The following is a 5,634-nucleotide window of genomic DNA, read 5'->3' on the forward strand; positions in this document are numbered from 1 at the left end:
GAGATAAGTATGCAGCTTTACCAAGAGATCTTTTTGTAAAAAGAAAACGCCCAAAAATCCTATAAGAAGTATCTTATCACATATGTAATCCCGGAGACTTGTCTTAAACTCTTTCAGAATATGCTTTCTGGGCCCCAAATGTTTTGATTATTTTTTCGTATATTTTGGAATGTGATGCTAATCAATAATATTTAGCAATAAAACTAGATTAATTATTATTTTTAAGCTCTTTTCAAATCTTACAACTTTTGTGAAACATTTCTTTCTAAAATAATTACTTTCCGAAATATTGAGGGATCTCAATTCTCAACACTGTTTAAATTTTCGGGCAACTTGTATAATTATCAAGACATTATCGTGTCTCCAGATATATGGACATATTTCATACATTGTTCTATAATTATGTATAATTATGTATAAATTATTTATATAGAATTATGTATAAAACATTTTTATCAGGCAACCAATCTCTCCGCAACTCGCAAGCGTCACGTATGCGTAAAAAACCTTTAACGGCGCACTTCCTCTCTTGCCTCTTCAAAGCGCTGCCGGCAGTCAATACTTGATAAACTGAGCCAGACTATACCTCGAGCAGTCGAAGCGTTTTTCTTGGTGTGCTCTTATTCAGTGCAGGAATTTACTTGCACATTTCGGTCGATTTTCAGCTTAGTTTCTGCCGATTGGCATTTAGACTGTGCACAGATATATGAAGTAAGGAGCAAGAACCAAGCTGAAAATCGACTGAAATATGCAAATCCTACAGCACTACAGTCTCATTTGTACAATTATAAAATTTAATATCTCGATATTATTGCGAATATCGCTAAACGATATGGAACTTTTGTGTCCATCTCGATCCCATCCCTTCCTGTGAGTTATGGCAAAAGTCTGTATATAGGGTGTCCCACAATTCATGATCGAAATTGTAATAACATATTCCTGACTTAAAAATAAGACAAAAACCCTGATACCAAAATATCATATGTATGTGCGTATATACATAAAATTAGTCTGACAAGGAAAAAAAGAAAATATTTTTTTTCAATCGGCCTTTCAGCTCAAAAGCTTCCATTTCATGTCAAAAGAACACTCCTAAATTTCTATCAAAAAATATTAGGTGTAGTAAAAAGAAATCCATTATTTTTCCATTCAAATTCATGCAAAAATAATGGATTTCTTTTTACTACACCTAATATAAGATTTAGAGGTCACTAATGAACCTGATTGTTAAATCAAAGTTTTGATTTTTCTTAATATATGTTTGATTTGATGCAAAAATTGTTTAAATCGGATTTTAAATATGGTATTGTATGTTTTTTGGTTCTCTGAACACAATGCAATAATTCACTTAGTTCTACGCTTTAAAAAACAGCCTGATTAATGTGAAAAAAATGATCAAATTTCGAATTCAAGGTTGATTTTAGCAAGGTCAGGATTGCTATAAATTTTTTGTCCTAAAATTACCTGATATTTTCTTGATTTCCAAAATTTTATGATTTTCCCTGACTTTCAATAATATTTTGAAATTTTTTTTATATTTTCAACCTGATTTAAAAATCGTTAAGTATTTTGTTGATAGAACAATTTAACATAAGTGTAAATTACTATTAATATTGCTGACACTGTACTTCATTGTTAATAGTATTTTTTATCTTTTCTTTTTTTTATGAACACAATTTTTTGCTCTTCCTTTCTTTCTCTTTGCTACTTAGAATATAAAAAAACATAATTCAATGAATAAAGTTTCTTCTTTGTCAAAATTAAATCCTGTTTTAAAATCAATCTGCTATTATAAAGGTTAACATATTTGAAAGAAATCACAAAAATATAAAATTAACATTTATTTTACTCACTTGTTCATAATATAGAAAACTTTCTTAGATAAAATAAAAGAAGACAACTTTAAAATTTTGATGTTCTTAAAGCATTTTAAATCTCTACTAAAGTTTACGTTAGCTTTTTAATATAAAAACTAAAATTTCAAATTTTAACTTCTTTACAACCATTTTATTTTTCGAGAAAATTTTGTTAAATCTCTGTCTATTCCATGACTTTCCCGACCATTTTTAATTTTCTTCCATAACTTCCCTGATTTCCCTGATTTGTGGTACCTTTAAATGGGTCATTACTCCCCTCAAATTGTAGGTCTATTCACCCAGAACGAGATCCAATTGGAATTTTCCCAGGACTTCCTACAGGACTTTTAAAAATTACATTAAATGTTTTATAATATAGTTAAATGTAACTTTTAAAAGCCATAGGAGGTCTTGGAAAAATTTCAACTGGATCTTGTTCCGAGTAAATAGACCTACAATTTGAAGGGCGTGACTCATTTGAACGCTTAGAACTTTGCTAAAATCGATCTTGAAATTTGATCATTTTTTCACATTAATCGGGTTATTTTTCTTAATAATATATCGTTGGACTAAATCAATTGTTACATCGTGTTCAGCAACGAAAAAGAAACATACAGTACCACATTTAAAATCCGAATTAAACTATTTTGTATCAAATCAAATATATATTAAAGAAAATCGAAACTTTTATTTAAAAATCATTCACTAGCGACCTCTAAATCTTAATTTTTTGATAAAAATTTAGGAGTGTTCTTTTGGCATGAAATGGAAGCTTTTGAGCTAAGGTCGATTAAAAAAAATTTTTGTTATCAGTTTAATTTATATACATATATACATACACTATTGATCAAAAGTTTAAGTTTACTTTCTATAAATATACAAACTTGAAGAAGCTAACAATAACAATATGTAAGCATAAAACATCAACACAGGTCATATAGTGCCATGTATTTGTTTCATGGTAAATATTCACCTCGAGTCTAAGTTTGAAACTGTTCTGATGACGTTATTATTGTAAATTCGGCAAGTGTATTAATAGCTTTGCTCATTATTTTTTTCTTCTTATTCTGAGATAAGTCTTATTTAAAAATCATAATTGTGCTATACTATAATTAAATGAAAGTGGATTTTATATTTCTGGAAAATACAGAATAACATTATAAAGATAAATACACACATTTTTTCTGTTTTTTAGTGTAAAAGTATAGGTCAAAATAAATATTTAAGTATTAAAACACGTGCTGTTATCGTAGCATTACACGAAGATTATTCCACACGGAAAATAATTCAAGATCAAAGTTTCCCAGACTGCAATTATGAATGCGAAGAGGAAGCAACAGATCGGGTCAAATAGAAGTCGCCATCGGTCTGGGAGATCTAAGGCAACATTACAGAAAGAAGACAAGTTCATCTGCGTGCAAGTAAGCATCAGCGAACTGCGTCGGAAATTCATGAAGAACTGAATTGTACTAGTCAGAGGCCAATGTCTTTGATGACTATAAAACGCCGCTTTCGCGACTACAGGTTAAAAGGATGTGTAGTCGCTAAAAAACCACTGCTACGGAAATAAAATAAAGTGAAAAGATTGCAATGGGCTAAAAATTGATCAGTAAATCAATCAATATAAAATAAATAATCAGTAATAAAATATTGTTCTCGGAAAAAAATTTGATATTTTCGAAGCAAAACACAAACAGTACGTTCGTCGCCAGGTTCGTGATAAATGTGTAATGTGTCATGTAATACCAATAGTAAAGCATGATCACGGATCATGGCTTAGGGCTTTTACCGATGAAAGTTGGAGATCTCATAAAAATTGAGGGAATTCTGGATAAAATACAATACATCATATTTTATAGCGTCTTTTCATATGGAAAGAAAATAATGAGCCGTGGTTTTGTTTTCTAGCAGGATGACGATCCTAAGCACACATCAAAATTGTGTACGAAATACCTCGCAAACAAAGAAAAATAAAATAAATTAAAATTCATGGATTAATCCGCTTAATTATCTGACCCGAATCCAATCGATTATTATGGCATGAGTAGGACAGGAATGTGCGAAAAATGTGACCAACTAATTAAAATCACTAGAAATTTTTGCAAATGTATTGGACTTAAATTGCAGCTATTACTTTAAAAAAGTTAATATAATAGAAAGAATGCCCAATATATGTGCTGCTGTTCTGTTCTAAAGGAGGATTTTGAAGAGTCAAAAATGAAAAAAAAAAAAAAAAAATTAATAATTTAATTTATATTTTATTTTGTGATATATGGCATTACTTTTTCTCTTGAAAATAAAGTTGTTAAACTAGAATTAATTATGAAAAATTTATTTATATATTTACCATCAATCTGGGGATGAAGTTAAATTTTTGATCAGTAGTGTCCATACATACTTAAAAACTTTTTACGTTTCCACTCTAGAAGAGTTGCATGACATATCCTGGACAATAATAATTTCGTTTAAAACAACTTAAAGACATTATGCAAACAACGGTTTGTTTGTGCAAACGAGTTCAAATGCTGTAGCAATAACTTATTATAAAAGCCACCACATTTCTTTGGAAAATATCGTTTTTTTATACAATATTATTTCGTCCTCATTTTCATCAATTTAACGAAAATGGAGCGTCATCGAGCAATACATGGCATCACTATCAGACGGACAAAGCGAGTTAAATTTCTTGAAATCACATAGAAGACATAGCATTAAAAGATTCTTCAATTATGTCTAAGAAAATAATTTTTTTAAGCGAGTCAAGGACTCCAAAATAAAAATATAATACGGTTTTTTAAGATGTTTATCTCTGAATAAATGGAACTTATTTATCGCTGCAGAACTGTACCGAATGTCTTTTTTTTGCAGCAATAATTTAATATGCCGCTGGATTATTAGCAATTTATTGGATTAAAATCGTCGTTAGATTATTAGCAATTTATCGGATTAAGATTTAGGCAGAAAATTGTTTTCATGCCCTGTGATTTCCGATGACCTATTATATAATCGATTTGTAAAAGGACAATTATTGCTATCAAATAAATTGCTCATAACTGTTAGTAGCAATAAAAATAGGTAACCCAATAAATAAAATCAAGTGCTATTTAATACTGAAAACAATTTAAGAAAAGTTTCAAGAGAATTAATGCAAGCAACTTGCCATATCCAATCTGAATATTTAGTAAATCATCAATGACTAATTCATAGCTTTTCCGATTCATAGATCCCATATTTTATTATTCATAGCAGACATTAAAAAATCCTTTTGAGGACTAAAAGTTCTAATAACATATTTAATTTTGTAATAAAATTTTTCCAACATGATCATCATAGTTATAATGTAACAAAATACATGAAAATAATTTTTTTGCAACTTTAATTGCAGATTTCTTAAAATTTTCACGATAGAACAATTTTCATGATAGAACAATTTGGAAAACGAATTCAATTTCAGCATCCAAAAAAACTATTTAAAAAATAACTAGTTTTGTTCCAGTATTCGAGAAAATAATTTTTTGTCAAATAGTATAGCGCTACAATCAAGCAATGCTAACAGCTTATGCTGTAATATTAAAAGTAAATTACGTCTAAAACTATAAATCATGTTTCAACGCGTTATAAATAATTTATATTATTTTAAATTAAAAGCTTATTGCTTATATTAATCCGCAAAATCAAATTAACATAATAAAATGCAAAGTTCTAATCTCTCTCTCTCTCTCTCTCTCTCTCTCTCTCTCTCTCTCTCTCTCTCTCTCTCCTCTTTTTATTTGAAAAA

General features: G+C 29.1%; 1 protein-coding gene across 4 annotated transcripts in view; it reads right to left on the bottom strand.

The window, feature by feature from the left end:
* The window catches only part of LOC108692469 (heterogeneous nuclear ribonucleoprotein R), a 25,162-nt gene that overhangs the window by 4,816 nt on the left and 14,712 nt on the right, over positions 1–5,634 (bottom strand). The window lies entirely within an intron of this gene.

This window comes from Atta colombica, unplaced genomic scaffold (genome assembly GCF_001594045.1).
Source record: "Atta colombica isolate Treedump-2 unplaced genomic scaffold, Acol1.0 scaffold72, whole genome shotgun sequence".
NCBI classification, from domain to species: Eukaryota; Metazoa; Arthropoda; class Insecta; order Hymenoptera; family Formicidae; genus Atta; species Atta colombica.